General features: G+C 36.4%; 1 long non-coding RNA gene across 1 annotated transcript in view; it reads left to right on the forward strand.

Moving 5' to 3' along the window:
- The window catches only part of LOC128016901 (uncharacterized), a 55,547-nt gene extending 30,094 nt beyond the window's left edge, over window positions 1–25,453 (forward strand). Inside the window, exons 10-13 of the long non-coding RNA XR_008184306.1 lie at window positions 1,429–1,456; window positions 1,778–1,810; window positions 12,495–12,548; window positions 23,992–25,453. This is a non-coding gene — a long non-coding RNA (uncharacterized LOC128016901). The remainder of the gene's footprint in view (window positions 1–1,428; window positions 1,457–1,777; window positions 1,811–12,494; window positions 12,549–23,991) is intronic.
- The last annotated feature ends 255 nt before the right edge of the window (window positions 25,454–25,708 follow it).

Below are 25,708 nucleotides of genomic sequence, written 5' to 3' on the forward strand. Positions count from 1 at the left end.
TTTTGTCTGAAACACCACAAACACAAACAAGTGGAGTGTTACAAACAGAGAAACTGAAACCCCCATAAAATTGCAGTGATATGAAAATAGTCCCCAGCGAGTTTGTGTAGTTGCACTAATAGCAGAGTTGCTGGGGACTATTTTCAGGCACTGCGTAATATCATTGCGCCTGCTGCACACATGATATAGCAGCAAAGTTCCTTGACTATTACGCCAGAATGAGAGTATAGTTCCTAGCCATATCAGCTTAGAAAACTGCAACTTTTTGCTGTCGGTCTTAGTACACGATGTAACTACAGAAGATTCAAGTTTTAAATAGAAAATATCAGAACTCTTTGATCAGTTTTGAGCGAGATCGTAACGGTCTAATCAAAATCAATGATCTATTTAAAGCTAAGCTAAAAGTGCTACCGCCAGACCCGGAGATCAGCTGAATGAATTCAAAAACAGCAAAACTCAACTGTTTAACTCTAGGGGAGTTGGAAAATTAGCCTATTTTCAAAAAAAAAGTGGAGTGTTCCTTTAACAAATTGTAAGACTTTAACATTTTCAAGAAGGAGACAAGGTGATTTTCTATGTGTTTTATCTAACTAAGGGTGTATTTACAGCAGGAAAGTCTGCTCACTTGTTTTGGTCTGGATCAAATACAATGTTGATTTTTATTTATTTTTTCTGGTGCGGTTCGCTTTCACAGTGCCCTTAATGCAAGTGAACCAAAAATTGTAAACAAAACCACGTGTGCTAAGGTCATCCATTCATTGGACGGAAATTCTCTAGCATGGAAAAGCAGGAACTACGAAAACATGCTAATCATGAAGATTTTTCTTATATGTCCCTACCATGGCATACTGACAGTCACTGTGCAGAAGACGGATTAGGCATAAAAAATCGAAAGTGAAAGATTCACTTGAAAAAAAAAAAACACATATTCAAGACTTTTTTTTTTTTTTTGTATTTTTTTTTTTTTTTTACCTTTAACTGTGACTCCTCTTTCCAACAGAAATGCTAAGTAGAAACCTTAAGTATTTTATTGTTATAACATGATTATGAAAAAAATAACTCTTGTTAAACAAGTTATATTATTGTCAAAGAAACTATTTTTATCCCCATGGCTGTGATGCTTTTTGAGATGCATGCTATATCATGAATGTACTTCTAGTCAAACATATAAACCTGGAGGTGAATAAAATGCAGGAAATATGAAATTAATGGGAAAAAATGCTTGGTGAAGCTTATCCTAGCTATTAGCTGATGTGTTTTCATTATGTAAATGATGTTAACGCATCATGCCCATATCTTGCCATCAGTGTTTTCGTAATCTTCCCCCAGTGATCATGAACATGTATTGGTACAACGCTTGTGATGGTAACTTGCTAATTGCATGTTTTTGCTCTCACTTACTCTCACCTAAAAAAAATTCCCTTGCAGATTCAAAAGAACCAGGGTTCCTTAATGGGTAAGTGTTTTTCATGTATTTTCTGAGATGTAGTGGCTCCTCTCGCAACCCCTCGCAGTTTTCTCCTCACCTCGCTTGGTTGCCTCCCTCTGAAGTTAATACCAGACAATAATACGCTCGGTCTTAACAGCCTGTATTCAGATTAGGTGCCATTAGAAATAAGAAAACATTACAGATCAAATGGCTTTTCCTGAGTCAGAGTGCATTTGATTAAGCTGTATTGCTACCTGTTTTATTGCATTAATGATTTTATTTCCTTTGCACTGTAAGGTCGTTGTATGGGGTCTAATCTCTTTTTCTTCTACCCCCCCTCTGTCACAGCCTCTTCAGTTATTGCAGTGCGTTGTTGATGAGGTGAGTCTGTGTCCCATGTACAAAACCGTCTTTAATGGAGTGGAAAGCTGATATTTTGTTTCCTAATGAAGCGAGGTGTATTATCAGCTCTGCTCAGGGTTTGAGCTGTCGAGAGCTCCGCCGTGTTGATGTCAAGGCCTTGAGCGGAACAATTGGCTTAACTCTGGATTCGGAAATTCAGCCCAACTTGAAAATATATTGAGGAAGCTTGGGCAGCAGATTGTCGCTGTTTTTAGATTAACAGTAAAACGTTTAATAAATAAATGACTACATTTTATGTATTTTCTCATTTTACAAACTCATTTATCTGATGTTTGTCTGACTGTGATAGCAGCTCAACGTTATTAAATTAGTTCATGCATTGTTTTTTGTTCTCTATATTTCTTTCTCTTTCATTCAGCCTCTTGGACATGTGTAAACATGCACACACACACACACACACACATACACACACACACACAGAGAGTGGTGGTTTAATGTAGCATGACAGGGCTCTGGACAACTGAGGGTTGTGGACCACAGAGTTGTTGCATTAACCTTGACATATGTTAGGTGCCAAAATACACCCAGCTAAACCCTGACTCACCCTTATCTCTCTGAGGAGTTGAGTCAGGGTCAGTTAAACTCAGATATTCCTTGAAATAGATATGGCTCTTGTGTTAAACTCACTTCTTTGATATACACACTTTTCTACCTCTGGTATGTATGTAGAGTTGTATGCTGTATTTCACCCAGTCAGCTTAGTGATTCTTCAGATTTTACTGCTCCTGAGGCAATTGTTTGCTGTGTGTGTGTGTGTGTGTGTGTGTACACATATGCCCACAAAGGCTGCATTTATTTAATTAAAAATACATAATATTATGAATGATTATTTTTACGATGCAAATGACTGTTTTCTATGTTGATATATTTGAAAATATAATTTCATTTATTCCTAATAATATAATATAATATTTAATTTATTCATGTGATTCCAAAGGTGAATTTTCTTTTCACTTATTTATTCTTCAGAATTCATTTAAATTTCTGACCAGGTCAAACATTTCTTACAATTATCAATGTTGAAAATGATTATAAGAACAGTTATAAGTAATGCGAAAAAAGATTATAGGGTCTCATTCATGAAACATTCGTAAATATACGAGTAAATATCTGAGTGATTTGCGCGTAAAGAGAACTTCCCGAAAACTCTTCTCCTGATTCACAAAAACTTCATAAACGTCAGATGTGATAGTGAAATGTGTGTGTGTGTTAATGAATTCCAATCAGTCGTAAATGGGACGCGCGTTCACGCTCACTCTCAATTACCATAAATCCCGCCTATTAAATCCGACTGACAACTATATGTGAGCATCATATTATGACACCAAACGAAGGATTTCAACATGTCTTCTCAAAAGCGACTGAAAAAGAAACATTTCTCATGTGCATGAAATTGAAGTTTTATTATCAGAAGTTCATTCAAAATGCCACATTTTATTTTCAAGCGTACTAGTGGCTTATCAGGTCCTAAAAAAGGAAGTTTGGCAGCATATTACAGATCCTATTACTGGCTCTCATAATAAAAGTTCAAAGAAAAACCGTATGTAATTAATATATATATATATTTTTTTTTTTCAAAATGCTGTGTAAATATGTACCCGATTAAGGTTAATTAAAATGCAGCTGTATTAATGAGCAAAACATTCAGAAGTTAAACGCACTATTTACGCGTGGCTGGGAGCAGGTGTAGATTTCTTTCGTACCAACTAACATTTGGAAAATACGAACGTTTTAATGAATCCGAAAATTTACGCCAAAACCACTTTACACGCGACTTACACAAAAATTCGTTCTGCTCGTGTTTCATGAATGAGACCCATTGAGCGGTAAATCAGCATATTAGAGTCATCTCTGAAGGATTTTGAAGATTGGGATATAAAGATTGGAATAATTGCACCTCAAATTTTGTTTTGAAAAAATACACACACACACACGAGGGGCCATACAAGCCATGATTTAATCTGACACTCTCACACACTTACATTCTCCTTTAACATACATAAATTTCTGCTTTCACACACATACATTCTCCTTTCACATACATCTGTCTACCTTTTTTTGGTATCCTGTTTAAGCAGGAAGTCATTCTCAGACCAGCAATACATAACATGTGCAGGACTTGCTCAGCTCTTGCTGCTATTCAAAGATATCATGTTTTCATTTCAAGTACATATTTTAAGTTTTTAACTTTAAAATATCGTTATGTAACCTACGTGTTCTACAGGTCTGTGTACAAGTGTTATGATACAGATTTTGATCATATTTCTTGGTGGGCGAGTGTGGGCGGGAAGAGACTCGTGTGTGTGCGTGGGATGCGGGAGAATAAAATTATTTGTGTGATTCCCACAAATTAGAAATTATCTATACATAAAGTGTCTAAAACATAAAAAAAATTATTTATCTGTTGCACAAAAGCAAAAAGAACAACTAATATTAACATTAAAATGATTGACATGCAAACAAGACATAGTTTATAACACATGTTTAAAGGGTTGCTGATCAGACTTGAGGATGATTTATACTCTACGAATCCGCAATTTCGCTTGGGGGCAGGTGTAAATATGATGTCATCGCTGTGTTGGCAGAAGTTTGCTATGAGTGTGCGCAAACTCGTTTCTTGTGGGCGTGTACACAGCATTTTTTTTTTACTTTCCACACTATTCCTCATCCGAAGATGCACGGGTACAGGGGGATTCTGGCTGAACATGCATGTCTGTGTCAGCATTTGTGTGAAAACAGCAGCAGTTTGATGTAAAATTCAAACTCCATCAGGTGCTTTTTGATGTTTTTACGGGAAAACAGTGCAAAGGTTTGTCCAAGGCTTTTTACTTGAATTGTTTTATTTTTAATTTATAAAAATATAATTAAAATTAATTTAGATACTATATATATATATATAAACTATTTGCTTAAAATTGTCTTGGCGAATTAAAGGCAATAGTTTGTAAACAGTTTGTACATAAATAAATAATTAATTCATGAATTAACACATCATGCGATAAATCTTGTAGCCAGAGATTATCTTAGAAGGGAGATGAGAGGGTCTGTATTACTTATTATTGAAGAATGTGTATGCAGCTATTGAATGCAGCTATTGAATTTCAGTCAGAGTTGTACGACACTCAATCTCCGTTTACTGAACCCATAGGAATGAATAGCCGCATTTCCATTGTCGGGCCAAAAGCGGGCGTGCTAGTGTGTGCCAGGGCCAGTCGCATTTCCACTGTCACTTCCGGGGCTTGATCGTGCCTCGTCGGTGCTTCCTCGGGGCCAACGGCCCGGGTTTTTTTGGCCCGACGAAAACCTTGGGCCAAAGAGGCCCAGCTGGGGCTAGAGGAGGGGTTATGAACAAAGGTGGAGTTTCACCGGGTCTGGAGAGCATCAAAACTCACTTTCAGTCAGCAGCGAGTTTTGAAATAACTTGACTTCAGCTTCTTATTCTCTATCACAATCGTGCATTATTTAGTAACATATTTTATCTGTCATAAGTCTCGTCTTGAGAGTTGAGGTCCAGCAGTTGATTTCTGGAACATAATGGCCAATCACCGCAGTAATTAAAATTGCACGCTCAACAATCCTCTCATTTGAAAACACTAAGTGTAGACACTGTGAAAGATTCATTGTGCATGCATTAATTGTGCTTTGTGAGATTGCGATTTAACTGAGATGTCAGGTTTTAGTGATGATAAAGGAAGTGTCCTGCTCGCATTCTGCAATGCCAAACCATGCACGCAGCAGTCCATGCTTGCTTTTCTGTCAAAAATAACAGTGGTTTGTGAATGTTGATGCTTAGCCTAAATAACAAATATTTATTTTATGTTTATGCTAGGGTGTTGTGGATCTTAGGAGATGTTATAGAACCATTTCATGTAAATTTCTTTGATGTACTGGAAATTTTTGTTTTTTTACATAGATTACTTTTATGCTGGGACTTTTTGTGGGTGGGAGTGGGACCACCAGAGTAGAAATGTATGCATGTGAATGGAGAACGTAAATGTGTGAAAGCAAAAATATATGTATGTGAAAGGAGAATGTATGTTGTATAGGGTTATTGTGTAATGTATGTGTGTGTGAGGGTAGAAATGAATGCATGTGTAAGGAGAATTAAAGTGTGTGAAAGCAAAAATATATGAAAGGAAATGTAAGTGTGTGACTGTGCCAGAATGAATTATGGCTTGTATGGCCACACACACACACAAATGTACTGTATGTATGTGTATATATACATATGTATGTATGTGACCCTGGACCACCAAACCAGTCATAAGGGTAAAAAAGCTTTCCAATGATGTATGGTTCTTTAAGACGATATTTGGCCAACAATACAACTATTAGAAAATCTCGAATCTGAGGGTGCAAAGAAATCAAAATATTGAGAAAATCGCCTTGAAAGTTGTCCAAATGAAGTCCTTAGCAATGTATATTACTAATCAAAAATGAAGTTTTAATATATTTACAGTAGAAAATTAAAAAAATATATTTATGGAACATGATCATTACTTAATATCCTAATGATTTTTGACATAAAAGAAAATCAATCATTTTGACCCATACAATGTATTTTTGGCTATTGCTATTCTATGCAATTTTTTTTTCCTAGGTAAAAAGTAAGATGACAACATCTGTTAAATCTATTAAATACAGAATGGCTGTACCTTTCCAAAGCTCAGAAGATTAGTTCCTTAAATGAGCAGATCCGAGGAGTAACGAGAGGTCATCTTGTACTACACTCAACCCTCACACAATCCCCAAATTTGCATCAGTCTTCTCAGCACTTAGCTAAAGGCTGTAGGCCATAACTCCGACATTTAAATGCGCTTTCCACTGCTATGTGAGTAATTAATAAGTAATTGTGTTAATTGTATGTGTTGGGGTAGCCTCTCCCTTCTCTTCTCTGCTTGAGCTACTCACTGACACATGCTAATAACAGAACGCCACAGAGAGATGAAGGAGAGGGAAGCATAAACACACATTAAACATACCCAACGTGTCCTTTCTGCTTTAGATCGCTGCACATAATTAATAATTAAACGGCCGCTCGTGTAATGAGTTGACCTGCTTGAACTGTTCATTACTCATCCGGCAGAGACATCACTCAAACTATTTTCTGCCGTGCCCTTCGCTCCGTCTCCCTCAGGCCAAAAAGTGTGCCGCCACGCTGCTGCTGACTGCATTCAGCTGACCGAGGCCTTATTACTCACTGCCACTGATTTACAACCTTCGGAGAGAGACGGTGAGAGAGAGCTTGAGACGGGAGTTGTGGGTACTCCCCAGGACCTACTTTAAAGAGTGCACAGACTGAGAAAGAGACAGGAGAAAAGAGAACTTTTAGAAACTATGCCTGAGAGAATATGGAAAATCAGGCAGAATAAAGAGGATATCTGCTCAAGAAGGAAATCAAGACCAGTCAATTTAAAAAAATATGAATTATATTCTGTGACGGGAATGTACAATCTGAGACCCATTAAATGTGAGTTTACCATCAGTAATGTTGAAAAGTCACTAGAAGGAAATAAAAGTATCACCATAAGAGAGAAATTCAGGACGTTCACAGGTAGTTGATCTAATAATCTGAGCACTTTGACTTCGTGAGGACAGTCTGGCTGCAGTTTTACACTCATTTTTAAAACACAAGAACCCCACTTTCTTTCCCATTCAATTCTGCTCTATAATGATTCATTTGTTTTCAGCTCATTCACCAGCAGCTTTACACATCCACCTCTGGAACATCAGGACATCCATGGTGTTTTTTTTTTCTTTCTTAGTAACAATATTTGAATGGTATGAAAATCTAAATATCTGATCTAACTGACTGTACCTCAGCAAACTTCAAATGATTTGTTACCTAAATTTGCAGATCCGTTCACAAAGAATGCATTTTCCATTCTACATCACTATTGCCATTGTTTTTGTTTTTTGTGGAAACGTGCTAGATGTTTGACTGTTGCACTCACATCTTGCGTCTTTTGCAGTATTTTGTGCCTGACAGTGATAGAAAATGAGACTCAAGTTGAAATACGTTTGACTTTATATAAACTTGTCTTGAGGCTTTGCCTCCCCCTCCCCCCCATTTCTCTGCCCACATCTCACATTTTTAAAAGCAAAAACACTTTCTGTGTGAATGGCCCTTAAGGACGTTCAAGGGGTCATCTTTTATGACACTCAAACAATCCCCGACATTGCAACAGTCTCCTTGGCATTTGGGTAAAACCTGTGTTACCATCGGTAATGCTGAACATGAGCTAACCATTGGAAATTCAGAAAGGTTGCTAAAAAACAAAGAAGTGTCATGAAGTTTATGGGAGAAATTCAGAAAGGTTACAGGTCATTGATTTAATAATCTGACCACTTGGACTTGGAGAGGATGCCGGTGTGACAGTCCAGCTTGTTTCAAGAGCATTGTTTGTGAGTTGTATATGGCTGGTTTCCATGGTGACCCTGGTATAAATAATCAGTCACAGGGCTCATGGGAAGGGTGAATAAACAGCTATATAAGGTGAAGCATGAAAGCAGTTTCTTTCTTTTTTCGTCCTTTTGTTTACTCTTTCCCCTCTTATTTCTCTCTAAATCCCTCGGTCAGGTCCAGCTCTACTTGGTGTCTAATAGTTGATGCTGATTTGTAGTGTCCACTTGTCCATCTGCACGGCAGCTCGTCTTTAATTGTTCCTCTCTGGTCGTGTGTTGAAACAACCCTGATGCTTCTACTAAGACTCAGGCTTAAATTCACCTCTGTAATTACTGATCTAATTTTGCCTAATAATTGCTGCTGGGCAATTACATGTATATTTACTGCTGGTATTGTGGAGGAAGACGGGCCATGGTCTGGCTCTGTTTGTAGTGTTGGATAATGGCAGCAAGCTGCATAATATAACAGTGCTTTCATCATCATCCTCATCATGTAACCGCCACATCAAAGACCAAGGTTTGTGTGTCCTCAAGTGTACATGCATCTGTTTGTGTTTGTGTGTGAGGCTGTGTGCATCTCGCTGTATCTACATGTGTCTGTGTATGGTTACGAGTAGGGCTGTCACGATAACAAATTTTGCTGGACGATAAATTGTCCAAGAAATTATCGCAATAAACGACAATATTGTCATTCTAAGACCAGTTTCAACTAATCTAATGATAATGGCATAATAACGCAGGTACACCTTTTCAAAGATCAATACACTTTTATTTTATTTTATGGCAGATTCAAAGCAAGAAATACCAAAATGTTGACTTTGTGTGGCTTAAAATGTATTAATTTTGTATGTTATATTATGTTTATATTCCAGTTAGGGATGCTCATATTGACCTTTAACTGAAAGTAAACATTTCGACCGATGAAGGGGCCGTTCACATATCACGTCTTTTTTTGTGCTCAAGTTCGTTATTTCAGTGCGGTATGCCCGCTCATAATGGAAGTGACGTGGTGCAACGCACTCGTTTTTTCCAGGCCCGTCAGCACCGCATCTAGTTAAAAAAACATCTCAGCTTTTCAGAATGACGCAAGCGCACCAGGTCATGTGACATGAACCAACTCAATCAGCTTCCTTCGGGGTGAAAATCCCCATTGTTTTTTTAAAATGGGGTGCACCCAAGCACTGGAAAAAAAACATGTTTTTTTTACGTTTCTTCGTAAACAAATCTTGTAACATAGTTACAGCAAGGGTTTTTCGGTGGTGGAAATCCATTACTGAAATGTCCTTGTACCATCGCTGCTGATGGATGCTTAGGAATGATAGACGCCTTAGGAGCGAAAACAATGCGTGTGTGTGTGTGTGTGTGTGTGTGTGTGTGTGTGTGTGTGTGTGTGTGAACTCACTGGGCACGTAGACACATGCAACCACACGCCTACAGACATATTTAGCTGAGCAAGCCAATTGAAGCGAAAAGTACAGTAGGCCCATTTCGAGAGAAAGGGCAACGAAGTTACTTGCAAAATATGCTACGCTGTATTAAAATAAAGCAGTAGTGCAAGTACAATGCAATATCACTTGAGACGTTGGAGACGTTATCACTTGATATATATATATATATAGACAGTACATACCAAAAGTTTGGAAACATTACTATTTTTGATGTTTTTGAAAGAAGTTTCTTCTGCTCATCAAGCCTGCATTTATTTGATCAAAACTACAGAAAAAACAGTAATATTTAGAAATATTATTACAACTTAAAATAATAGTTTTCTATTTGTATATACTTTAAAAAAAAAAATGTATTCCTGTGATGCAAAGCTAAATTTTCAGCATCATTACTCCAGCCTTCAGTGTCACATGTAACATCCAGTCTATCATCATTTAGAAATCTTTCTAATATTCTTATTTATTATGAGTGTTGGAAACAGTTCTGCTGGCTAATATATTTGATGAATAAAAGGTTAAAAAGAACTGCATTTATAAAAATATATATATATATATATATATATATATATATATATATATATATATATATATATAATTTTTTTTTTTTTTTTTTTTTTTTTTAACTATCACTTTTTATCAATTTAACACATCCTTGCTGAATAAAAGTATTGATTTTATTTAAAAAGAAGAGAAAAAAAATGAATGACCCCAAATTACTGACCAGTAGTGTATATTGTTATTAAAAAATATTTATATTTTAAAAACATAGTTGCTTTTTATTTTTTTTATTCATCAAAGTATCCTAAAAAAGTAACACATATTCTGAAAAAATATTAAGCAGCAGAACTGTTTCCAACTTTGATAATGAATCATCATATTAGAATGATTTCTAAAGGATCATGTGATCCTTGAAACCAGCAAAAGAGAGAAAAAGAAGAATCACTCAGAAATCAGTATATATAACCTCTGCCAGGTTGTTGCGTGGGCTTTGCACTCAAATAACATTTACATTTTGTGGGGTGTAAGCAAAGTTATTTCACCTCACTTAGGCTTACCCAGACATTAAATTGAGAATGAAGATTCATGTTTTTCATCTGCAGAACAATTTACAGTAGCACTACTGCTTTTGAGCAAACAGTAAAGTACCGCAAATTCCCATATACAGTAAATTACTGTAACTGGCATAAAAATACCCACAATGCAGTGCATATTACAGTAGTTATCTGTAAAACATATACATATATTTGGTAGTTTACTTGGATTTTTTGCGTTAACTAACTGTAAAATTACAGCAAAGTCTAGCAGTGTGCTGTGGACTCCAGGCTGAGTCTTGGCTGTAGAATGATGTATAGCTGCAGTAGTGCACCTCTGGCTATGTTCATTTGAATAGGTGTGTTTCAAACCCCCTAGATCACAGAAAATTAGGGCTTCATTCAAAAAAATAAAATAAAAGGAGAGTTTGGCTTAGGCTAAAAGAAACACAAATGGCTTTTTCATTTACAAATTTCTCAGTAAACAACATGGTATTCAAATGCACTTAAGTTCACTAACCCACTTCTTACTTTAACACTGGCAGCTATTTTGTGTGTGTGTGTGTCTAATAAGGGAGACATACAAATGTGCAGGGCAGGGTTGCCTCCAGGACAGGTTTGAAAACCACTGACTTAGTGAATCTGAGTCAAACCACTAACTCCTGAGTGTCTGAGTCAGTTTTGTGAATGAGTCATTAAAAAGGACCTTCATGAGAGTTATTCCGACATTACGTCTAATGTACAAATATTTCTAGACTGTCTCCAATAACAACTTGATTTCAGTTTTTTGGTAGAACGTGCAACCTTTTTAGTACCCCCAAAACCTTTCTATCACATAATTCCTTTCTATCATCCTGCTATCCGTGTGTGTATATATATATGTGTGTGTTTTCAAACTGCAAAAGGATTGCTTGTATTGTGCAAAAAAAATAAAAAAGATCTAATTTAATTCCTACTAGCTGTTAAAGTGGTTTCTTCTTCTCTCTGTCACTGGCAAACAGACATTCCCTAAAAGAAAATCTATTCACTTTCCCTTCCCAAGCAAAAGTCCTTCCCAGACACCTTGAATCTTAGTTCTGTCTTTAACATCAAAGGCTTTTGTGTTGATGTCATCCATTCTTTTCCCTGAGGTCATAATAATTCAAAGCATAGTTATGGATGGAATACAAATAATATTCTCTATCTTCTCTAGCCTTAGATGAAACAGGCGCTTCAGTATTCTGATGAAAGTTGTATTATACTGAATGTCTTCGTTCGATTTCAGAGGTGTCTGAATACATACATGAAAGCAAGGTTCCTATTTACACAGTTAGAAATAGATCTGGAATTTGACTTTACTTGTTCCATTTGGTTTCAATGTGTCTGTCCTTTAGAAGTATCTGATTTAATTTCCTTACCCTGTTGACATTTATTTGGAAGTTGAGGTCATAACTAAATGTTTTTATCAATGCCTTCTGCCTTCTGTGAGCCCATGAATGGATCTATTGCTCTGAGAGTGTAAGCTTCCAGTGTCCAACAAAAGAGGGGTTCAGGTGCTTCCAAAATTTAATATACACCACTGCTTTTGAATGTCCGCACATAGAATACCTCATTATGGACTGCAACCCTTCTGCAAACTAGTCAAGGCCACACAAAATCTAGGAATTATAAACCATAGATTTTTCTGTAAAGTATAAACATTGTGTTGATATTTTTATTCTATATTGTGGATATTTTTGTAAATAATGATTTTGACAATATATATATTCGTTTCTTTTTTAGGATCCTCCAGTGCTTCCAATCCAATTCCGAATTTGTCCACTTGGTTACACAATGGTGAGTGTGTCCAATATCAACCGAACACTTGTTTTCTCTCTTTTACCTCTCATAAATTAATAAATGATGGTGTAATGAATTTGCACTGATAAGCCACAACATTTTAGTAAATAAAAACATTAATACATTCAGGACATCGAAACTAGAGCTAATCACAGCTGCCAAATGTCTGACAGTGACGTATAATTTGCCAATATTATGTAATAAAGTGACAGCTGAAAGTTACTTTATGCATTCATGCTAAGAAATTATAAGGATTTATTGTTCAGATCCCCACTTTGAAACTTAGGCATATAGAGTTGTACACCAGTTTTACCCCTCACAGAATATTCAAAATGTTCATAATTTTAACAAAATAAGAGGGATCTTGAAAATTGCATGTTATTTTTTTATTTAGTACTCTCTCTCGCTATTTCAGATAACAGATGTTTATATGTACTCCACAAGACAAAATAAGAAACTGAATTTATAAAAATGGCCCTTTTCAAAAGTTCTTAATACTGTGTGTAATTTCCTGGATGAACCATATATGTTTTCATGTTTTGTGATAGTTGTTCATGAGTCTCTTGTTGGTCCTGAACAGTTCAACTGTCTGTTGTTCTTCAGAAAAATCCCTCCAGCTCCTGCACATTCTTTGGTTTTCCAGCATCTTCTGCATATCTGAACCCTGTCCAACACTGACTGTATGATTTTTAGATCCATCTTTTTAAACCGAAGACATTTGAGGGACTCATGCATAACAATAACCAAAAGGTGAAAACACATAAGTTTACATAAATGCAGCATTGGCTTTCTTTCAAAAACATTTTAAAAAATCATGGTGACTCCAGCCAGCCATGTATAAAACACGTAACATTAGTAGTGGTCTAACACACAATAGCCTTTCCTTAGTCTAGAGACCAGACAGTACAATAGTTAGACTAGCTGTACACAACAATAAATATTTACCCAACATCTGTCCCTTGTTTACTGACCTCAAACACATCCGCACTCAAATTTGCCTTCCACAGATCATGCCCCAAGAAACCAGAATTCCCTACCAACCTCTTTTATGGTTTGTCTGGCACACTGGGCCTGTGGCCTTGACGGGTGAAGCCAGATGTTTTGGGATTTGTTCAGCAGCTGATGTTTACCTGCAACACACTTTATTTACACAAACAGGTCACCTGGCTCACTAGTGCCACCCCTGCCTGATGCTGCTCTTCCAACATCCTTTTCTATTATTAGCCTGCTCTGTGTGTGTGTGTGTGTGTGTGTGTGTGTGTGTGTAATTCATCATGGTCCAAATAGGCCCCTCTGTAGGCCGCTCTGTCCCTCTAATCCCTCCCATTTCTTATCTGGGTCAGCTTGACTAATTTTCTTGCGTTAAGGTGTGATCTGTGCCGAGGAGAATTGATAATTACTTACCTCTCCCTTTATCACTTTGAGATGCTGTTACATTAGCCTTAACGGTACAATGATAATGATATGCTGGTTGTATGTTCTGATAGTTTTAGTAGAAGGGATTTATTATGAATTATTACAAACCCGAATCCAACAAAGTTGGGACATTGTACAAATTTTGAGTAAAAAAGAAATGTAATAATTTACCAATTTCATAAACTTATATTTTATTCACAATCGAATATCATATCAAATGTTGAAAGTGAGACATGTCATGTCATGCCAAATATTCGCTCATTTTAAATTTCATGAGATCTACAGGTAGCAATAGGAGGCCGGAAAAGTTAAATGTACATATACTGTAAGGAACAGCTGGAGGACCAATTTGCAACTTATTAGGTCAATTGACAACATGATTGGGTATGAAGTGTGTCTCTCAGAGTGGCAGTGTCTCTCAGAAGTCAAGATGGGTAGAGGATCTCCAATTCCCCCAATGCTGTGGCGAAAAATAGTGGAGCAACAATCAAATTGCAAAGAGTTTGAAGTTATCATTATCTACAGTGCATAATATCATCCAAAGGGGGCAGCTGTGGCCTAATGGTTAGAGACTTGGTACCCGAAGGTCGCTGGATCGAGTCTCGGTGCTGGCAGGAGTTGTAGGTCGGAGTGAGTGAATGAACATCGCTTTCTTCCACCCTCAATACCCATGGCTGAAGTGCCCTTGAGCAAGGCACTGAACCCCCAGTTGCTCCCTGGGCGCTGGATCTATAGCTGCCCACTGCTCCGGGTGTGTGTTCACGGTGTGTTCACTTCTCACTGCTGTGTGTGTGCACTTGGATGGGTTAAATGCAGAGCACCAATTCTGAGTATGGGTTAACATACTTGGCAAATGTTACGACTTTCACTTTCAAGGATCTGGAACAATCTCTGTGCGTAAGGGTCAAGGCCGGAAAACCACACTGGATGCCTGTGATCTTCGGGCCCTTAGACGGCACTGCATCACATACAGAAATGCTACTATAATGGAAATCACAACATGGGCTCAGGTATACTTCCAGAAAACATTGTCGGTGAAAACAATCCACGTGCCATTCACCGTTGCCAGCTAAAATTCTGTAGGTCAGAACAGAAGCCATATCTAACCATGATCCAGAAGCACAGGACTTTTCTCTGGGCCAAGGCTCATTTAAAATGGACTGTGGAAAACTGTTCTGTGGTCAGAAGAATCACAATTTGAAGTTCTTTTTGGAAAACTGGGACGCCATGTTATTCGGACTAAAGAGGACAAAGGACAACCCAAGTTGTTATCAGCGCTCAGTTCAGAAGCCTGCATCTCTGATGGTATGGGGTTGCATGAGTGCGTGTGGCATGGGCAGCTTACACATCTGGAAAGGCATCATCAATGCCGGTATATCCAAGTTCAAGAACAACATATGCTCCCATCCAGACGTCGTCTCTTTCAGGGAAGACCTGAACATGACAATGCCAGACCACATACTTCATCAATTACAACATCATGACTGCGTAGGAGGCGGATCAGGGTACTGAACTGGCCAGCCTGCAGACCAGATCTTTCACTCATAGAAAACATTTGGTGCATCATAATGAGGAAGATACGACGAAGATGACCTAAGACAGTTGAGCAACTAGAAGCCTGTATTAGACAAGAATGGGACAACATTCCTATTCCTAAACTTGAGCAACTTGTCTCCTCAATCCCTGGACGTTTTCAGACTGTCATAAAAAGAAGAGGGGATGCCACACAGTGGTAAACATGGCATTGTCCCAACTTTTTTGAGATGTGTTGATGCCATGAAATTTAAAATCAACTTATTTTCCCTTAAAATGAAATATTTTCTCAGTTTAAACATTTGATATGTCATTTATGAATAAAATATACAAATTTGAAACTTCCACATCATCGCATTCTGTTTTTATTCACAATTTGTAGTGTCCCAACTTGGAATCGGGTTTGTGTGTAGCATTACTCTTTATTGAGTTCATAATCCTAAGAAAACTGTTAGAATTCTAAACTTCCTCTTGAGTTTAAAAGATTGTGTATTGACACCAAATAGATAATTAGATTAATAATTAACTAATTAGATTTTATTTTTATATTTTCTGTTTTCATTTAATTTTGAGACATTTTTAGTCTTTTTTCTTTTCTTTTAATTTATTAGTTTGAGTTTTAGTTTGTTATTTTAGTACTTAAACGTAGGGCAGGAATACACTACATGACTTTAGCCGACCTCTACATCTTGTGTGATGGTCACAGTCACAGACTCTATTATTTAAGCCATTATTTGAGTCCATTCATTCTGACTCTGAGGAAATCAAACATGTTTCATATTGTGAGCCAATTTTAGTGCACATTGTTTATATACACACTCATCTCCTAGCAACAAGGCATGTGTTTCTTCCTGAGTTTGTTGTGTTCTGAGTTGATTAGTATTTGATGGCCAGCTTTTTCTCTGTGACTATTTATAAAAGCCAGCAAGTGCATGGTGCATAGTGTGTTAAAATCTATTACTGACTAATGTATTTGTATTGTCACCTAATGAAGAGTTTGGGATGCATGATAACTGCATTTATGTGTTAACTTTTCTTTACCGACATATCAATATTGCAATTGCAAGCATTGACATTTCTATACTAAACTTACAAAAAGGCATGTTCACATATTAAATGTTACACTTGATGTGTTATTATAAAGGCCTTCAGGTACACCATGTATACTGGAACATGATTAAAGTTGGTATTTGAGGAAATGGCAGGTACTTGACAAAAAGTCCTTGAATCTGGTTTTCATTAAAGAGTGGGAATTTGTCAGGTCTTGTGCTGTTTCTGGCTGTGTGAATCACCTGCTGCTATAAAGTCCTTTGATATGCTTTCAAACAGAGCGATTAAAGTAGATTTTTCACAAGGTCCCTGATCACTTCACTCTGACCTTAAAAGTTTCAGAGGCACATTTCAACATGGATTGTTTTGTGAACTTGGTGCTGAAAGGGATGTGCAGTGCCAAATAAAAGGTCCTTTAACTCTTAAAACCCAGCGGGAAACCACCAACACACACACACACACAAAAATCAAATTACTAAGTAACCACTGAATGGAATAACACAAAATAGGTATCATTTTAAAGCTTAGAATCTCTGTTTTTTAATGCATGTAATTATTCTGACTCTTATTGATTGCTGACCAGTCCCTCTAAACCCTCTTAAGTGTACTGTGGGCAGGACTATTTCATTCATTGGATCTAAATATATTACTTAATGTATTAACACACCTGTTTTTTTCGGATACAAAAAGAATTAGTGTCGATTTAACATTACAGTTGAAACACTGATGGCAGATTAACTATTCTTACAATGCTTTTCATACTGTTCTGGACCTTGATAGTGTAACCTACTTGGCAGTCCATGGGACAGTGACAAGCCTCCCAGTTTTTTTTAAATCCAAAATATCTTATATTGTGTTCTGACGACGAACATCGCTTTTATGGGTTTGGAACGACAATTTTTTATTTTGGGGTGGAGTATCCCTTTAATCAATACAAAATAGGAGTCATTTGAAAGCTTGGAGTCTGACCCTTACAATGCATGTGGCCACTATGATTAACTCCTGTGGAGTTATTTGCAAATAAACAGAAATATTTGTTTTTAAAATTTATGAAAACAAAAATTGCACCATATACTCTAATATGTTAGAAACAGCTGGGGGGCTTTGACTAAACTTAGTGAGGCATTACTTCAAATTCAAGCATGAGAATATTCAAGTGCAAAGATTTTTTTCCCCCATAAAAATATAGAATAATGTATATCAGATGATACCTATCTTTTGACTCTCCTTGCTACAGTTTCGGAATTATAAGGCGTTTTTTTATGTATGACAATCAGAAAACAACAGTTTTTACAATTCCTTCGCAGGGTGTCAAGAGCTAAACAAAAAGGCCTGTTTTGTTACAAAATACAGTAACTTTTGGGTACTTTATGCTATCACCACAACATATGAAACCGATATAGCTAACATGCATCATCAAAAAAGATTTTTCCTCCTACCTTATTTCTGTACTGAGATATTGAATGTCAATAATGTCAAATTTTTCTTACATTTTTATCAGCTATTTATCAGAATTTTATTTTTCACTGAAAGTACAAACTAAACCAACCTCTTGACAATATTTGTGTGTGTCACTCAGAAAAAAAACAATGAAAACTTCAGTGAGGCAAAAATGGCCTCAGGGCTTAAAGGGTTAAATGCCTATATAAAGACTTAAATCCTTGCTCTCCAGTGTTATTGTGAGATTCATACTTTCAATATATTGGCAGATAAATAGTTTAATATTTGAATAAAAAGTGGAAGTCTTTTGACTAGCACCATAGCATATACATACCAAGTATCATTGAAGCTTTAATTCATAAACCCTTGCTATTTAAAAAAAAAAAGGTCCTTAAATGAGTTAAGAAATTATTTCAGTCCAATTCTGATGAGCAAAGCAGGGTAAGTCAAGGTTTAGCCTCCACAATCATATCTCAAGGAGTTCTGACATGCTTCTTTTGTATTCATCCTTTTGAATTAACAGGAGATGATTAATTACTACATGCAGAAACAATCTTATGGTGAGTCTCTTTTCCATGCTTTTACATTTTTCAAGTCCAAATCAGCCTTCAAGAGGATTAGAACATGAAATGCTAATCATTCGATGAATGGAGGAGTAAATGGGCATATTTGATGGTAGGGAGGCTTTTGTTGGCAATTTGTTTAAGGGTAAAACCTTCTGTAGTTTTTTCTGTTTTTTATTTGGAAACTTCATCTGTCCTGTGTTGCATACTCCGCTGATCTGTCATTCAACCATTCAAGTAAACTCTGTGACCATCAGGCTATTGATTTGAATTTTGTGAGTGTTGTGTAACCTTTGAATCCTTAGTCTTGGATTCTGTCTGGGAAGGATAAAAAGCTGCGTTTGCTAGCATTTGTTCTACATTGATGGGAGGATGCTATGTGTGGCACATGACTATTAGTTGCTATCTGATAAAAAGGTGCATGATTGAGCATTGAGAAATTAAACGCTTCTAAATGTTTACAAGTGTATACATTTTAGTGTTCTTGGTGATCTAAGCACTTATGAAGAGAACTTTCATGAAGAGAACTTTTTTTTTTTGTTGAGATTTTCATCCAGAAGTTATCTAAAGAAAGAGGCTGAAAGAAGATTTTAATATTAAAAATGTCTGGTCAGTGGGATTGGATTCCCTTCTAAGCATTTATAGCTCTCTGAATTAAGAAAGAATCTGCATACTTAATTTTACACAAAAAATAATCCTCCTACTGTATATTAATTTCATAATCAAGAGAATGATGTCTTTTATAACTATTCAACTATTCATAATTAATGGTTAATTCATTTTGATGTGTATTTATGTCATACAATGAAAAAATATTTTTTCACTCTTTCGGCAACACATTGAATTAAATGTGACATTTTGAAGTAGAAAGACTGTAAAACATATCTAAAACATAATTGTCATTTTACTTACAACCTCAATTACAACATTTTCCCCAGTGTATAAATTTAAATAAATAAATCCTCATCCAAAAATGAAACTTATGAATATTTTTGTCTAATTTCTAAGGCTCAGACTTAATTACATATTATCCATTGGAATTCGGAGTCTTAGTCCAGGCTTAATCTGTGTGTGGGAAATCAGTCCAAAGACTCTTATGCTTATTAACTCAAAAACTCAGTTTAGAAAAAGTTTTATTCTTTCTTCATGCATTTTATTTTTTATTTTTTGGCCATTTGGAACAACTCACATTCCCCCACTGGCTGGACTGATGTAATCTCAGTTTCAGTCATGTAATCGGGTGTCTACTCACACTGTCACAGAAGTTAGCCCTCAGAGCCTATAAAAGCTGGATTTTCTCAGTACCACGGACAGCGCAGTCCTCAGAGATCTAACTACTGCAGAGAGGATGAGTGTGATATCTTCAGTGTTTGCTCACTCATTGTATAGTTAGACTCTTTCAGGACAGTGATACACAGACAGTGTCCACTTTCTGTGATGCTTAGCAATTAACTCATCATTAGAACAGATGAGAAATCTTCTTCATCCTGTAATATCAGATGTCTGGATAATACCAGTGTTATTAAAACACACATCACTGTGTCTTTTGACTAATCTAATAGACTACTTGTTTTGGGGTCAGACTTTTTTTATTACTATTTTATGTGTAAAACTGAATGTTCAGCAACCATTCCAGTCTTCATAGTCCAGTCTACATGACCCTTGCATAAGACAGATGAAGTTACTTTTTATAATTTTGCATAATAAATAAATGCTGTTATTTTGAACTTTCTAGTCATCACGGAGTTCTGAAAAGAATTGTGTTCCGAAGACGAACAAAGTTTTTTTTTTTTTTTTTCTGTTTCAGGAAAAAAAAGCAGTACAAAATGTTTTTAACATTGCAAATAATAATAAGTTTCTTGAGCACCAAATCAGCATATTAGAATGATTTGTGAAGGATCATGTGACATTGAAGACTGGAGAACTGGATGCTGAACATTCAGCTTTACCATCACAGAAATAAACTACATTTAATATTAATATATTAAAACAAAAAACAGTTTATTTTTATTGTAATAATATTTCATGTATTTAACGGTTTACTCTATTTAAAAAAAAAATGTGAAGAAATTTTTAATTTTTAATTTTTTACTTAATTCTACCGAGCCAGAAATATGTTTTTCTCTTTATATGCTTGTGTATGTAAAGCTTTGACAGTGCAGTGATTGACATCTTTCCCTCTCATTGTCACTCAGCCTTTTAGCACCTTTTTGTCCCCTCCTGGCCTCTGTCATCCCCCCTTTCCCTGTGGGCTGCACAGGGGGCTCAGCTGCAGCAGATATGAGCATGAGCTTGGGACAAAAAGCTGAAAGAGTCCTACAAAATTGACCACATTTGTCACAATGCTCCTATAGCCACATTTCCTGATTGCGCGGGCTGATGAGCTAAGGAGCGATGGCTTATGTTCATATGTTTTAAGACCCATGGGAGCGACTCTTAAAAAGACACAGTCTCGCTGAATGCCAGCGGCCTGTGCCGTGGGGATTCGGATGAGAACAGGCTTTGAAAGCCCTCTGACACCGCTCTGATGACTTGTTTACACATTAGCACGCTGAGGAGCTTCTTGAACTCCCTGGAGGGTAATCCTACCTTTTAGCTCTCTGACACTGTGTCTGTCTGCCTTCCCTGCCTCTCGTCCACCCCCCTGAGTACGGGGGTCTTCAAAGCTGCCGGACTCTCTTTGCCACAAAGACTTGGTCAAATGTTAGAGATCAAATCATTAGAATAAATCAATCAATTGCAGTTTTGAGTTTAATCCAGCTTGGGCAGTTTTCACAGATTGATATGTCACTTTGCATGCGGTTGTGTTTAAAAGAAATATAAGAAATGAAAATTTAACAGTTTCTGTTCTGATTCCTCTTAATGATTTCAGTTTACATTAAGGATTAATGGAAGGAATCTGTTCCTGAAATGAATATTTAAGGATTAAATGTATGCAAAAAATAATGCAATTGCATTTTCAACTGTAATAGTTTCATTAGTTAAATAAAAGAATCAGAACTAAAAGATCAGCGTTTATGAAATCTTGTCCAGCAGCTCATATACATTGTCCTGTGTCCAGTGGGAGCGGATCGTTAGTATGCAAATCTGATAAGACCTAGTTATTACTCCAACTTTTTCTCCTTCTTTACTTTCTCTCTCTCTCGTGTTTTCTCTCGGCTTCAATGTTGGCCTTGTGCATGCACACACACACACATACAAACACAGTGACACACACACACAATGACACACATTACATTGAGCTGTCGCTGTTCGCCAACACATTCTAATGAGGTGATGACCAACCACTTGTTATAATTGCTTTGGACTCCTTTTAATTTTCAAGCTTATTAATCATATGTAGAGTTATTTAAAATTGCATAAATTAATCTTAGATTAAAAAGCTTTTAACAGACTCAAAACAATTAAAGAGAGAGGTGAGATTTCCCCTGGGTTTGGCAGTTTTACGTTAATAGAGATTTCAGGTGATTATCACACTTTGATATAGGGCTGTGATTAATGTAGCCACACTTTTAAATGAGATTTTCCCATTTATTTATTTTTTTTGTTCACGTGTTAGAGAGGTAAAGCAGGGAGATGATAATGACCTAACTAACAGTATTTATTCTACCTCTCCACTCTGCAAGTGTGCTAAGTTAGCAGCAGGTGGGTTAATTAATGGAGGTCCTGTTTCTGGCATGCTCCAGCACACAAACACACACACAGGGATAGCTAACTAAAACTAAAAATAAAACCTTTTTTTTTTTTGCTTATAAAATAAAACCAAATATACAGGTAAATTTAAAATATAAAATTAAAATACTAAAAATAATTTTAGCTAGTTGCCAAAGCAACTTTTCTCATTTTAATATCGTTTAACTTTATGTTCTAAAATAAAAATGAATGAATAAAATATACAGATGTATATAAAAAAACAGCAAAAATAACAAACACACAACAAAATAACAAAAACTTTAAAATGACAATGAAATTGAAAAAACAAAAATAAAAACTGATTAAAAAAACGTAATAACTTAGAAATACTCAAATTTGTTCATGTTCTTATAGATTCTGATTGTTGCTTTAACCTTAGCCACTTTAATGTCTGATTATTACAACGTTTTTGTTTTTGTTATATTAAAACCACATTAAATATGATGCTCTCATAATTTTTTTGTCAGAAATATGAAAATCCACAACAAAAATATTATTACATTTAAAATAATGATAATCTAAACAAATTAAATACCGAAATAAACCTTTAGATTTTTTTTTATTATTATTATTTTATTATTATTATTAAGTTAGTGTAGTTGATTACCAGAGACACAACATCTCTGAATGTCTTGTTGGATTTATTGTCATTTCCAGTTCAGCTGGAAAATGATCAAATTATGCAAAACTTTTGTTTAAATGTTATGCATTTAGGACACTAAACTAAAGCTTTGAAATACAGCAAGGCAAGGGAGTTGGAATTCTATTTAAAATGTCATTTCCATCACAGTGTACTATTAAGCCATAATGTGGTGGTAATATATATATACACATACTTTAATGGAAAAAAAGATAGACGAACCTCTGTTGTGATGCATGTATTTGATGTTAGTGGACAGGTGTAAAAAGTGTGTTTTAAAAGACTCATTTCCAAGTTCAAGCTTGGGCCAGAAGTGCCCACAGTTGAAGAATTATGAGATGAACTCTCTCCATTCTCTCTGGTCTCCTCTGTCAGGTCAGAAAGCAGGCTATCGCTGGGGTCAGAGCCTCACCTGCGCAGGTAGAAGCAGAGCTGCATATGACTGCCCAGGCTGTGTGATTGATGAGATGGGTGGCCCTTCAGGACTGCCCTCTCTGTGGCACAGGCAGAGCTCATCATTAAGAGGACAGAACGATTGATGGTAGAGCGTTGTCCTCGTTGAGAGAGGATGCTGTAGTGGTGTAAGAGTATGAGAAGAATCATCAAAAGTGTTCAGTCATCATCAAATGAACATCAGATTAAGAAACTTTCCTTTTGTTTACTAATGTGAAAGATGTGTCTGATTCGAAAAAGTTGAACTATTATTAAATCCACGATAGTTGAGATACTTGAGACGCTTTGCGGCAGAAAAATCATTAACGCTCAATAACGCTGCTCATTCTTTAACTGTTCATCTCATGTTCATGTTGAATATAGAAAATATTGTAAGAAAATCAGTTGGCATCACCTTGACATGAACATAACAGAAAGCTATAAACTGTATCTGTCCTTCTCATTGTTATGGCACACCACCGTGAGATGTATCGTTTCAGAAAGATGTGCTTACTCTATGTACAGTCCTTCATTTTGGTGTGTCTGAACAAGTGAACGTAATTGTTGTTCACTCAACTTTAATTATTTATACTGCTGTTATGTATCAGTAAAGAATCATTAATTTATATGCTTCATTCCATGTTTTTTTCTTCTTTTCTTTTCCTCCATACAGGACCACCCCTTTGTCATGCAATATAATGATGGCAACACGGAGGCCGTGTCCATGTGGGTGTGCCGCAGTCTAGAGGAGCGCAAAAGCCAGCAAGCACAGAGACTCATGTGAACAGCAGCAGCACCGGATGGAATTCTGGTGTTCACTTTACTCTTCCACTAAACCTAGAGAAGCAGCAGCTGATCTTGCAGCAGCTCACATAGAGCACCTCCTCCCAACCTTGAGTTCAGTGGTGCATGGTGAGAGAACTGCTACGAGTCGAATGCAGATTATGCTGCAAATGAAGATTTTAACCATGTGTGTTGGTTTGCATTGATGAAAAAGCTTAAACTTTGTTCTTCTGCAGTGAGTTTGCAGTGAGTTTCTTTTCTGTGCAGATTCCAAAGTAAATGTTTTGGCAGAAGATCCCTGCGGGGGGGCTGTTGCTTGCTCGACTCGACTTGGATTTGAGTGAAAATGCTGTCTCTGTCTGTACTTAAAGCAACAATCTGGCTTTGCCAAAACAGTGTGGGCATGTCATAAATCATCATGGTTTTTAAATATATGGGGCTGTGTCAAGCATTGCTCCCTGCTACAGTGCAAGTCATGCTGCTGTTGTTTTAAAAGCCACTTTTTGTTGAGTTTCCAAAACAGTTGTGGCAGTATACCATTGAAGATGGAAAAATGTGATGCATTGTTATGATGGAAGGCAGTGGATGGCTTGGGAGGATGAGCTTTTAGATAGTTCAGCAGCAGCCGATGGGAATGATACATGAGAGCCCAGTAGATTTTGTTCTTGCACTCATCCAGCATAAGCCCCGCTGATAACTTTATTAAAGGGGTTCATGGGAATTGGTTCCTTTGATTTGTGCATTGCCTTAATCTCTCTTTCTAGGTAATTTTATACACTTTTAGCTTTATGTGCTCTAAAAGTTGGGGTCTGTTAAGATGTTTTTCCAGCATTCAGTTAAGATGCATTAAAAGTGACTGTAAAGACCATATTACAGAAGACTTCTTTTTCAAATAAATGTTGTTCTTTTGACCTTCCTGAAAAAAGTATCACAGTTTCCTCAAATATGAAGCAGCACAACTGTTTTAACATAGATAATAGTAAGAGTTTTTATTTTTATTTTATGTTATTACACCAGTGGAGACGACTGCGGAAGAAGAGTGCAAGTGGAAGTAGAGCATTTTATGTAATGGAGAATGTGTATAGTTCTTCAAATGTAGTCACATACCAAAACCAAATGTTGCATTGTTAGATTTTTTGAAGCTATATTACGTTTGTTGAACCATTTTTTAATATGTACAACTGTATTGAATTAATTTCTTAGATTATAATGACAGTTGGTCAAAAAAAAAAAATCTATGAGCAACAAAACCAACCATGTGACTACCTATAATATAATTGAGGTGAGGTTTGCACATAAAGGTGATTTTCTTTTTTTTTCCGCAATAAAAACTTTCAGATCTCATTGTTTCATTTGTCTGCATTTCACCGGGTTTCCATGTTTTTCACAATAATACAAGATAGATTTACATGATTTGTGAACAAAACATGTGATGCTGGTGCTCGTATAGCACACCATTCTGGACCATTTGAGGGATCGTGTTTGAAGCATAAATATGCAGTATGAGTTATTATCTCTAAATAAAATTCAGCAATGCAAGACTGTATGGATTTGACCATCCATTGTGTTCATGAATGTATTTACATTTGGCTGTCTGTATTCTGAGG

Source organism: Carassius gibelio, chromosome A7, assembly GCF_023724105.1.
Source record: "Carassius gibelio isolate Cgi1373 ecotype wild population from Czech Republic chromosome A7, carGib1.2-hapl.c, whole genome shotgun sequence".
Lineage (NCBI taxonomy): Eukaryota > Metazoa > Chordata > Actinopteri > Cypriniformes > Cyprinidae > Carassius > Carassius gibelio.